This window comes from Sceloporus occidentalis, unplaced genomic scaffold (genome assembly GCF_023333645.1).
Source record: "Sceloporus occidentalis isolate IW3139 unplaced genomic scaffold, rSceOcc1.0.p SCAF_51, whole genome shotgun sequence".
NCBI classification, from domain to species: Eukaryota; Metazoa; Chordata; class Lepidosauria; order Squamata; family Phrynosomatidae; genus Sceloporus; species Sceloporus occidentalis.
In genome coordinates this window covers 4,194-17,438 of record NW_028317031.1, presented here as the reverse complement: position 1 = coordinate 17,438, position 13,245 = coordinate 4,194, and the positions used below count along the sequence as shown (strand labels likewise).

Genomic DNA, 13,245 nt, shown 5'->3' with positions numbered 1-13,245 from the left:
AACTAACTAATTGCAAGTGGAAACATTGGGCTATTCCATAAAGCAATATGATTTCATCTTTGAACTTGAAATAGTTATTTGTATTTTACAATATCAGCTAATTAAAACAAGCAGCAAATAATGCAAATACCAGTGAATATAAAATTGCATATATATATATATATCTATATATATATAATTAATCTGAGTTGATTTTAACTAATGTACTATAATGAGACGGTAAGGTAGCAGTGGAAGATGAGGAGACCACATTAATTGTTGAACTGGTCACCTTAACACACTGGATTCACAGTTAAGCGCAGACCTCTTTTTGGTACATAAGGCGTTGTCCTAGTAACCATTTTGATGCAGTCAATAATAGGACAGACACTGAAACACAGAGTGCAACCAGTACAGTTGTCATTGACAGTAGGCAGGTGGGTTTCAGGATCAAACTCGATAGCCTGCAAATAGAAATAAGTGGTTTGGATGTCAATCTGATAAAGGTCAACAGTGCCCCAATTTAAGTGTCCACATTTTCATTATAAAGCCTGTTTTGAGATAGTTATGTACATTTCTGCAATGCTACCATAGCAACAGTTCAATTTAAAAGAGAAAAAAAAAAAGAAATCCCACCACTTAACTCCAAACTACCTTTGAGAACAGTTTTTTGTAAAAAGTGGAAAGCAGAAAATCACAAGCTTAATGTATAATATATATATATATACATGCAAAGGACCATTAAGATGTAATGCAACAGCAGGCTATTTTTTTCAGTGCGAGGGGGAAAATAACCTTTAATGGGACATGGCAGATGTTAATATAGTGAGAGAATGTAAGCATTCATGGGATCCTCAACATATAAGGTTAAGGGGTAAGTGATGTTTCAGTTCTGACAGTTGGTAGAAAAATGGGCAGCTTAAATTGTCCGACTGTCTCTTTTTGGTGGAGCAGATAAATCCTAGGTTAGGGGAATGATGAGACATGTCCCACTTATGTCAAATGGTGGGGTGACGTGTTTGTTCCCATAAACATTCCTTATATTATCATTGTAGAAAGTTGTGATACTTGGGTTAGTTTCCTTGCTCAAAAAAACGCACACACACACTAAGGTGTCTCTTTATGGCACTGCTAAAGAAGTTTTTCTTGTTAAATTAAATCCTTTAATTAGGTAAGGTGCGAGGCTTGGTTATTTAGTCATTCTGTTGTTTATTCTGTCTGTCTAGTGAATTGGACTAATATAACAGAAATAGTACACACACAAATCACTATTATGCAGCTATCTGAAGTATATTATTCAAACTACTGTATTTGCTTGATTATAAGACGAGGTTTTTTTCAGAGCAAATGCTCTGAAAAATACCCCTCGTCTTATAATCGGGGTCGTCTTATAATCAGACCTCAAATAGGTCTGACTATGAGACGACTAAGATCCAGATTCCCCTGCAGCTGCAAGGGACCTGGATCCTCCTGTCTCCCCCCCCACCCCAATTACCGGTACTGAGTCCCCGGTGTGTAGCTGGGGCAGCGTGTAGATGTCTACGCGATTCGCATAGACAACTTCCGCTGCAGCAGGAAGGAGGTGTGGCTAGCAGCGGGGGTTGTCTTCGTCCATCACGCAGACCTTCCCCGACTGTCAGAGATCAGAGTTCTCCGCACCGGTAAGTTTGGGGGGGGCGGGGGAGTGTTAAATGGGAGGCATAAGGCATTTCTGGAGGCAGAGTGCTCTGTGAAATGCCTTTTAACCCCCTTAATGCCACTCTGCCTCCTGAATGCCTACAACCTCCCTAGATGCCACTCTTCCCCATAATATGCCTTTTAACCCTCTAAATGCCAGAGTGGCATATAGGGGTTTAAGGCATTTCTGGAGGCAGAGTGGAAAATAGGGGGTCAAAAGGCATATCATGGGGCACAGTGGCATATAGGGTTAAAAGGCATATCATGAGGCACAGTGGCATTTAGAGGGTTAAAAGGCATATAGGGGGTATAAGGCATTTCTGGAGGCAGAGTGGAACATAGGGGGTCAAAAGGCATATCATGGGGCACAGTGGCAAATAGGGTTAAAAGGCATATCATGGGGCACAGTGGCATTTAGAGGGTTAAAAGGCATATAGGGGGTATAAGGCATTTCTGGAGCAGATGTGCATAACTGGGGGGCAGGTTGGAAAATAGAAGGAAATAAAACCAAAATATTTTTCTCAATCATAGCTTTTATTAAAAAAAATAGTTTACATGAATTAACATTTACTGGTAAAACTTTTTTCCTATAAGGTCATCTTTTATTCAGGCTTTTTCTTTTTTTCCTAAATCAATATTCAGATTTGGGGGGTCGTCTTATAATCAAGCAATGTTTAAAAAAAGAAAATACAACAACCACAACTGCACAAAACTCATTTTAAATCTGATACTAATAAGGAAAAAACGGTAGCTCTTTACCATTATTTAAGAATATTTTATGTTTCCATATGATATCCATTTTTTTCTGTTGACCTCATATTGCATTTTTCTTTTTATTTTTGCATGCCTTGCAAAATGTACAATTATAAACTAGCAAAGATTGCAATTATTTTTCAGTAATTTAATTTTGCAGTTTTGCTACACCAGTTGATGCCAATAAAAAATAATTCAATACTTAGTACCTATTTTTTCACAATTAAAAGTGCATTACTTTCCTTAAGATATCAGACATGTTACCTGATAACCAGAATCATTGCAGGTCATGTAGCATTTTCCACAGTTAATGCACATTTCCTCGTCAATCAGGGCTACAACGTGTTCTTGAATGTTTAATTCACCATATGATCCAATATATTTTAATGCTCTGCCAATTACATCCTGAAAAGAAAAAAACATGCCAGTGTATACGATTAATATTAAATTGCTTTAATACAACTTGCATAAGCTTATTAAGCCCAGCAGAACAAATTAATTGAAGATAGCGGATCATATCCTTGCAGTGTCAGGACTATGTTCACTTCTTTGACACACAAATTGTTACAATAATTATTGTTTGGAGGAGAGGACATTAATTGAATAAAACCCATCAATACATTTTCAGAAATATTAAACTAGGTGCTACTGATCATTTATGTTCATTATGATCATTTAATGGTTTATGTTGTGTGTATATAACATAAGCATTTTTGCATTGCAAAATTTGTTATTAAATGTTTTTGCATAGTATGTGAGTGAATGTTATAGGTGAGTGAATGTGTGTAACCATGTGTTATGCAAAGTACAATATCATCCTATGACACCTAATAATGCATGTCTATTTGAGGGAATGTCCTTTTTTAGATTACAAACAGAAAAGTTATATGAAATTCTGTAGTAATTAGTAAATCAACGTACATTTTATGAGTAATGACAAAAGTAATTAAGGTACACATGAACTTAAACCTGCTACAAAATATGGAAAGACATGGGCACAATATAATTTCTCCCCATGATTACAACTCAATGAACGAATTGTTTTTAAACTGTTATGAACTCCAGCTAATAAATCAGAATCAAGATGAATACGTTATTATCCTGTGGCTCCTGTAATCTTTGTATCAAAAAGTAATACTTTTTTAAAAAAAACTTTTCGATTCATTGCACTTATACTCTGTGAGAAAGATAACCAACACAATGTTATTTAACAATCAAAAAGAAGGAACAAAGAGAGCAGCCATCCTTGAAAATTTACAAAACTAATTATACCTTAACAGAACATCTGTGATTCTTTATAATTCAGATCCGCATTTTGACTACATCAGTCACTTATTTCCAATGTACATTTTAAAAACTGAGTGGGATAGCAAGGAGGCAAATAAACCATTTTAATCAAAATATGTCACAATTAAACAAAGGTTTGCTTGGCGTATATGGATAATATAGTTGTTTCTGTATTCAAAATGGTCCTTCACCTAACAGTACTTTCGTAAATATAGCATAAAATGTTTGACACAATAACATTTAGAACATTAAGCCCTTTTAGAAAGATTTGGAACAATTTATTTATGTATATTTGAAATGTAATCTATTTGTTACGACCTACAAACTATCAAAAATCCATAATTCTCTTACATTATAAACTGACTATAAGAGGCATGAACAGAAGCTCCCAGATTGTTACAATATAGAGGAACATGTTCAAGTCTGGGAATACAGGACAACTGCTTATATCTTTAAGGCAGCAGCTGGTCTTTATGCCTGAAATGGATAGAGGATTTAATGAGAATTAAATGGAATAAGGTTAAAACAATTAAGAATGGCGAACCCAAAAGACTGAGGGGCTTGGGGAACACGTTGGGGCCCACAAGCAGAATCTTGCTTGAGGAACCATAAACTTTAAAGATCCTTCAAGAACCTGTTAGTCATAATCTGCAACTGAACTAATCAAATTGGGCCCCAAACAGGCTGTTGCAAGGGATAATTGAGATCTTCTAAATGAATCCACTGAACAGTAGAACCTAATTACCCAATAGGGCAATCTGCCCCTGGTGATGCAGAAAAAGGCTTGTCATCCCTCCAGATTCTAGGCCTAGTTGGTTAAGGCCAGAATACAAAGCTGATTAAATTGACATTGACTTTAGCATCAGAAATTAAATGTTTACCTTGACTGCTGGTATGGGTTTTGTTGGAAGAAAATGTTTCTTTTCATTTGTCTTTAAATCTTCAGTTTTTGTTAAAGCGATGTTCTTACTTTCGGCTATAAGCTGTTTTTTCTTCTCTAAATATGGTCCGAAACTTGGGAGTTTCTAGGGAAAAACCAGAACAATAAAAATGTAGGTTTAAAAATTATTTATAAAAAAAATTATATTAACATTACCAACCAATGGATTTTGTTGTAGTAAAATTAATCTTCTATTATAAAGACATTTTATTTATAGAGCAACAGAAAAGACTGCAGTGCTATTATAATGAGAGACAATGCAAATAAGATATAATATTAAAGAAGAAGGATGTGAATCTTTGGGGGTAATGTATATGGAGGAATTCTAATACAAAATTAATGAGCCAAGCGATGGAAATTTCCCAAGGCTTCTATAGTGATATTTCTACTTTTCATAGGTCAGTTGTGTCTAATCCAAGCAAAGATGTAATGTAAGGAAGAGGGTGCTAGATAATTGAAACAGCCTTCTAGAAGAATTGGTAGAGGCTTATATAGTTAGGGAATTTAGATATGCCTGTGAATGGTTCTTATTTGCTGTCAAAGTCTATGTTTCCATGGAAACATGGTGTGGCTAGAGTATTCCAGTTCCAAAGAAAAACAAATATAATAAAGCTTGTAAATTTTGTAGTGATAAGTTCAAGTTTTTGAAGTTTTTGCAGTATAGCTCACCTTTGCCTTGATACAAAGATATGTGTTGAAAATTGTAACAATTAACAAAAATCATTTAACATTCATGTTTCTTATTTCTGCATATTTTGTAGTTCTATTTATCTGCAACATAAATCCATATATGTTTTAAGGGGACTAAAGGCATTAAATTTAGCTACAGATGTCACCTACAGCTAGCAAGACACCATCTTAGGGAAGTATCTTAGGGCTACTGCAAAAACAAGGTCTTTGTATTGCCAAATTGTCACCATGTTTATATCTACTTCTACCTTACCTATACGTTGCACCTCCATTTTTATTTAGTGTTTTAGTTTTTTCATTTAAGGGAATTGTTGGGGATTATGGATGAATGTCTGGGCCTTTTCTGGCACTAAAAATGTTAAGTCAATGCTCATCATAAAATTACTGCAATTTATTGCTAGAACAGAGAGATCTGTGGTAAAATTGTTCAAAGATGAATAAAGGAAAAGATATATCGACGTAGTGTTCATTTATCAGAGACTTCTGCTATGCAATTGAACATAAAATATACATTTTCAATGTCAAACTCTGCATCTGATGGCTAATTGAGGATAGGCGCCATCTGATTAAAGGTCATTAAAAAAGCATTTAGCACAAATCTCTCACTGAAAATAAGTTAATTGATTTCCCATTTTGTGACTGAAGCATTGTGATGAAGGCTGTTTTATTGCTTTTCACTTGAGGGGAAGCAGTTTAAGCATCATACTCACTAACTACCACAAATGTACAGGCAGAATAACAGTTTCTTAAAAACCAATAGGGAAAATAATGTCTTAAGAATGATTAAAACATGCCCGAGGTGTGTAGCTCAGCTGCTATTTTGAACACTAAAACATTCCATGTGGCGAGTGCTCACCTTGTGATCGGATGTACAACCAAACCCAGATGTATTAAAGTATACACTACATGTGTGTGTAGATATAAATTATATATAATTTATCTTTTGCAGCATTTCTTTGCTAAGAATATAAAACTCCATCCTAATGAATGAATGTTAACGCTAAAAAAACCCCAAACAAACATATGTTAACCCCTTAATGACAAATGCATTGTTTTCAATGGGTTTAGGGACCGCCCATTGTCCTTAAGGGGTTAAGGTAGGAAGGGTCACCTATGTATATAAAACAGTGAGGTGCATAAGGTTCCTACTACTGACCCTGTATTACCTATGGTCTTGATACTATTATAAAGGTTGTCTGGCAGTAATCTTAATTCTACCTAGACATTATGTTATTATACATCGCATATTAGCCCTTCCATTCTAGTAAATTGGAGGTAGGGTTTATGTCATGAGAAATGGTGGACAATAGGAGGTGTGCTCATGACTCTGATACTAAAAATGTTACATGTCAGAAAGGTGAGCAATGTAACACTGAGGGTGTATCATTACATATTTAAAATAATTAGAAACATGAAACCTATTTGAAAGTCTTAATGTTGAGAGGGTAGAAGTCTTAATGCTGCAAAGGGGGATCCAGTCTGCTAGCTTCTTTTTAAGTCAATTTCATTAACTAATCTAGTCTATTGGATCTAATTTCCTTAAAGTAGTTTGGGAGTCATCTATCTTCAAAATTTAACTTTATAAAACATGTAGGAGTATAACAGAATAATTATACAAAAGATAGCTCAGTTGCTTCTAATGCCTTGGACTGGCTGAAAGACTTTAATCAATCTGGCTAAAACTATGAGAAGCAACGTTTAGTATTGGCTTTTTCTGATTGACAGTGACCATATTTAGTGTGAAACCTAAAAGACTTCCAGGTTGGTATAGAAGTACTTACAGAGGCCAATCATGTAGGTGGTGAAAACATTTGAAATGAACTGCTGGAACTCCTGTAGTGTTTAAGGAGTAGAGTAATGTTACAAAGACGGAAGCCTTGTTTAATATTTTTGTAGTTTACTCTATCTGCATAACAGCAGCAACACATTCACAAAATAACCCACCAGCTGAGCCATTAGAACCGCTACTTAATGAAACTATAAAAATTCCAGTAAGAATCTTTATGTTCCGTAATGTCCATTCACTTGCATTATACATTAAATATGAATATCATCCTTTTCTTTACACATGTAGAACACAAAAACATTATCCTCCAATAGTTTTTGGGTTGATAGTCAAATTTCTTTCTACGGCTCCCAGTTTTTAAAAGTATAATAAAAACAATGACTTTCATGTTATCTCACGCACAATTAAATTTCAGAGTAATATTTCAGAATGTGAAGCACATTGACTTAATCGTTGTGGGCTATTAGTTTCTTCTGTGGGGTAATGATGGCGTTTGCATATTTACCTAAATGCATCATTTTATGACCATTTTATATCCATTAAGATTCATTAATTCTTTTTCTAAGTGCTAATCTATTCAAGTTTACACTGTATCCCCTCAGGTCAAATTATAAAGTAACATTTAAACTTTTTAACTATGTCACGTTTATAACTATTTTATACCTTGCTTCTCCATATAGGACATTTAAACAGAGAATTGTTGTAACCAAGCCTCAGTTAGTGATTTGTACATGGCAATCGTTTAGTTGTTTGACTTATGAATGTTATCTGCATTAAAAAGTTATATATAACTTAGAAACAAAGCAAAAGAGTACTTTCATATTTAATGGATACATAATACTGCTATTAAAGTTGTAATGTCATTATAAACATATATAGAGTAACATTTAGCCAAAATGAATGTATGTTATGTCATAGCTGTGTTATGATATATAACTATAACTATTTATATCCTCTTTTTTTGTTTTCTTGATGTTACATTTGTTAAGTTGTTCGTGCAGTTGAGTTTTTAAAAGCCTCTGTTGGCAATGTTGTAAAAAGATGTAGTGAGATATTTTTTCAGGGATGTCACATGAGACAAGCTGGGGAAGTATATTGTTGTTATTATTATTATTAATAATTATTATGGTGCTTACATTTTTTATTGCATGGAATCCAATGTTTGAAATGCTTAAACAAGATATTAGACTTTTGTGTCAAAGTATCCAATGCTGAAGAGAATATCTACTTATCTATAGCATGTCTCTATCATCCTCAGCATCAATTCTTCTAGGTACACTTGTACCATTACATAAGTTATGGTGGGTAAAGGTGATGGAAAACCCTTCCACTAAAATTAAGGGGGTAGTAGAAGCATTATTAAACACTCATCTACAGACACCAGACAAGCCAGAAGGCTTGTTTTTCCCTCAGAAATCTCATGGTGCTGCCACAACCACAGGGGATTCTGGGTAGGCGCATGCAAATAAGGTCAACAGTCACCTTTCGCCTCTATATCCACTTTATATACTTTTAAGGGATCCATGTATAAAGTGGATATAGAGGCAAAAGGTGATTATTGTTGACCTTATTTGCATGTGCCTACCCAGAATCCCTTGTGGTTGTGGCAGCACCATGAGATTTCTGAGGGAAAAACAATGTAAATCTACAACGTAAATCTATAAAATGTAATTCTTTATATTGTAAAAGCATTTTACGCCTGCAATAAACTTCAACCATAATTTAATTAATCAACAATTAACTCCTGGAAACTTAAACTTTAGTACAGTTTCCAGTACATAGTTATGCTGATTTTTTAAATAATTTATGTTTCTATAAAAAAAAAGCAAAGAAGAAAAGCAAAAGATTTCTGCATTTAGCAGGTTTATGCAAGTTCATGAACATCTGGAAGCCTGTCACCTAACAGACAACAACATATTCTCTAAACAGAAGAGATTTCAATTCATCAGGGATTAATGTAGAATGTGCTTAACGTAAGTATTTTCTATGGTGATTTCCATAGATTATCATATTCATGATACTGTGGTGAAAAAAAAAGTTTTCTTTTCATTCTAACTAGAACATGAAAAAATTAAAACATTGACAGGCACTTTATCTACATTTTGTTGAGCATGTAAGAGAAAAATGTGCACGTATTTATGTTAATTGAATTCTGTCATACTTTAACACCATAATTGGCCATTTACGGTTAGAAATATGGCACATATCCTTTAGAGTGTGCAGTGCTTTCTCCCTAGGGATCTGTATAATATAAATTGGTACAGGAACAACAAAGTGGACTGCACAAATAATTGGTTTGCATCACAAAAAAATGTCACAATGCAAATAAGAAATAGTGGAACTAACCTTCAGACTGAAGTGATGATAATAACAATTACAGTAATTAAGTATCCACAGAAAGAAAAGCTCCAAGGTGCAGCCAAGGAGAAAAGTACTTACTACTTGCTTTTTAACCAGTTACTTCTGTTCACATGTGGAGTATTTATGAATCTATGTACATATGACTACTTGAACTCAGAGGGATTGAGTGAACAGATTGACAGAAGACTTATATGTTTTACAAGATCCTTGTATTCCATAAGAAGTTATACTATGGTTATTAGTAGACTTGTGCATTCGTCTTCGGGCGAACATGAAAACGAACACGAAGAGTGCGTTTTCGTGTTCGTTCCGAAGACACGCCGAAGAGAAGACAGTGCCGGTAAAACGTAGGCGAAGACGAAGACACACACCACGAAGATCTTCGTGATCGTCTTCGTCTTCGTCTACCATTCTCCCCCCCCCCTTCTAACTTACCTTGTCTTCGCGGCATCGCGGCAGTTCCCGGAAGTGGAAATCCGCAGGTTTGCCGTCACGGGTTATAGGGCAGTGCGAATGAGCCTATTGGTCGCCTACAGGGACCTCCTCTGGCATCAACCAATTGGTTTTTTCACTTTATTGGTCGCTCGTACAGACATTTAACTAATTGAACAGGGAGGGAGACCAGTGGGATGTGCCGGGTAAGTTGCAGCATTGGGGTTTTAAAACCCCAATGCTGCAACTTACCCTGCAGATGCCACTGGTCTCTCTCCCTGCTCAATTAGTTAAATGTCCGTACGAGCGACTTTATTGGTTGCTCGTACGGATATTTAACTAATTGTTGAACAGGGAGGGAGACCAGTGGGATGTGCCGGGTAAGTTGCAGCATTGGGGTTTTAAAAGTCTGTACGAGCGACAATAAAGTCGCTCGTACGGACATTTAACTAATTGAACAGGGAGGGAGACCAGTGGGATGTGCCGGGTAAGTTGCAGCATTGGGGTTTTAAAACCCCAATGCTGCAACTTACCCTGCAGATGCCACTGGTCTCCCTCCCTGTTCAATTAGTTAAATGTCCGTACGAGCGACTTTATTGTCGCTCGTACAGACTTTTAAAACCCCAATGCTGCAACTTACCCGGCACATCCCACTGGTCTTCCTCTCTGTTCAATTAGTTAAATGTCCGTACGAGCGACTTTATTGGTCGCTCCTATGGACATTTAACTAATTGAACAGGGAGGGAGACCAGTGGGATGTGCCGGGTAAGTTACGGCACCAGGAGTTAACAGTCTGTACGAGCGACCCTATTGGTCGCCAGCAGGGGTCTCGTCTGCCATCAACCAATGGCAAATGAGCCCCCTGCTGACGACCAATAGCGTTGCTCATACGTACATTTAAACTCCTGGCGCCAGAGCTGCGTTAACCCCGTATTAACCCCTTAACCGGGGAAACGAAGAAAAACCGAACACGAAGAATTTCCACGAATATTCGCCCGAAGAGAAGACGGGAACGGGCGAATATTCGCGGAATACGAAGATTTTTTCCCCCCCGAAGACGAGCACGAAGACGAACACGAAGAGCCCCCTGGTGCCCAAGTCTAGTTATTAAAATAGAAAAAGGCTCCAGGCACTCATGGGTTCCATCAGGCAGATTTATTGGAAGAGACGAACAACAACGTTTCGACCTCACGATGAGGTCTTTATCAAGTTGATAAAGACCTCATCGTGAGGTCGAAACGTTGTTGTTCGTCTCTTCCAATAAATCTGCCTGATGGAACCCATGAGTGCCTGGAGCCTTTCTCTATTTTGATTTACTGGGGAGCTGGCCCTTCCTGGCACAGTTAAGCACCTGAGTTCCTGTGGGGAGTGAGTGCAGATTCCTGATTCTGGTGACAAGTCTAGTTATTAGGCATGGCTGTGTTCTGTCATTTTGTTGGACACTATTATGAGACACTGCATTATTCATGCGATGTAGTGTGCTTTCATGGGCATCTGTGCCTTTTCTGTTTTTCTCATTTTACATATTTCATTGTGTGATGGAATTGGCCTTCAATTATATGTTTTATAGTAATAAAGTAGGATTGTTTTTATTAAGGTAACTAGCAACCACTGTTAAGATTGCAAAGGATAAAAGTTACCTGAAAATCTGGAAGGATTTTATTTAAAGAATGATCTTTAGTTTCTTCCTTAACTAAACATAATCTCATGCAATCTCAATGACTGATGTTATCACATTAAGATAATTTAGCTTTGATACAGGTAAGCTATTGAAGGCTACAAACATATTTTTTTAGAAAAGAAAAATGGTACAATTAGGGCCACCATAAGAAATCTTGGGGCACATTACAAGCTAATCATCTCCATGCCCCCACCATCAGCTCGCTCCATGTCCACCCCATTGTCTCGCCCACTGCTCCCTCCATCACTATGCCGTAAGATCCTCCTATAAGTAAAGCTTATGAGAACAGGGGTAAGCCTAGGGTTAATGGCATCTAGATGCAGTGTTTTTTCAAGGCCCACTATAACTGACATGCATACATACTAACACTAATACTTGCTTTAACATCCTCTCACTCTAACACTGTACACTTACATACACATACATTCTTTCTCCTGCTCCTCTCCTTCCCTTGCAGGCATCACTAACCCTCAGGCTCATCCCTGACATACAAACTCAAAACATCATACATTGACACACACATACTAACACCAAATAGTAACACACATACACTAATTCTAACACCATATGATAACAGACATGCACATGCTAGCATCAGTGACAAACACATGCTAATACCAATATGCACAGACTCTAACACTACAAGTGGATATACACAATTATGCTAATGCCATACAGTGACACACAATATACCATACACACACAGGCTAACACCACACTCATATACATCCATGTACTATCCAATAACATTCACTAACTCACAACCACTGACTATAAAACTACAAATATGTGTAAAAAGCATAAATATGGTATGTATAGTGTTAGAGTATTTATAAAATACACATACTGCTTTATATACATACTGACTAACAAAACAGTACATTGAATACTTACACACACAGTAAAAATACTGGCATACTTACACAAAGATACAGTAATATATACAAACTAACATACTAACATGCGTATATACACAGATTTACTTACACACACACAGAGTAACATACTAACAAACATACACTAATTCGAGCACCTTAACAGACACACATTAACATGTTACACCTTACAATAACACGCACACATGCTAACACTATACACTCATGCACAGGCATACTAACACCATACACCAATACACACACTAACACTACATGCAGAACTCAGGTAATATGGCAGGCTTGCGGCAACATCTTTTCCTCAAGTCAGTGTTCTAACAATGTTCAACAAGGGCAACTAAAGTGAAGACTAAATTTTAAGAAACTTTAAAAAATAAGTTGTTTTTTACATACTACAATAATTAGTTTTTGCAAAACAAACAAGGGGGATCTTAATGAAACTCTCATATGGGAAAGATGGCTAAATAACTCCAGGGCTTAAGGTACCAATAACCACTGTGACTGAAGTGTTTAAAATAAAGGGATAGCTGGGTCTTAATTTCCACCTGATACAAGATTTGCCTACAAAAGGCAGAGGATGTGAAATGCGTTGTTCACTTTCTTGTAACTGCAGCATTTTCTGCAATGCTTAAAGAACATTTTGGAGGCACATCAGTGGATATTTTCCATACACTAATAAGGTGAAAACATGGAATTTCAACCTTATCCTTATGCATCAAAAACCAATATGGGGATTTTGATGCTTATTTGGAAGATTAGGACAAAA

At 36.4% G+C, this 13,245-nt stretch overlaps 1 pseudogene; it reads right to left on the bottom strand.

Moving 5' to 3' along the window:
• Positions 1-272: 272 nt before the first annotated feature.
• On the bottom strand, positions 273-4,721 carry LOC149288381 (dihydropyrimidine dehydrogenase [NADP(+)] pseudogene; annotated as a pseudogene).
• Between the last annotated feature and the right edge of the window lie 8,524 nt (positions 4,722-13,245).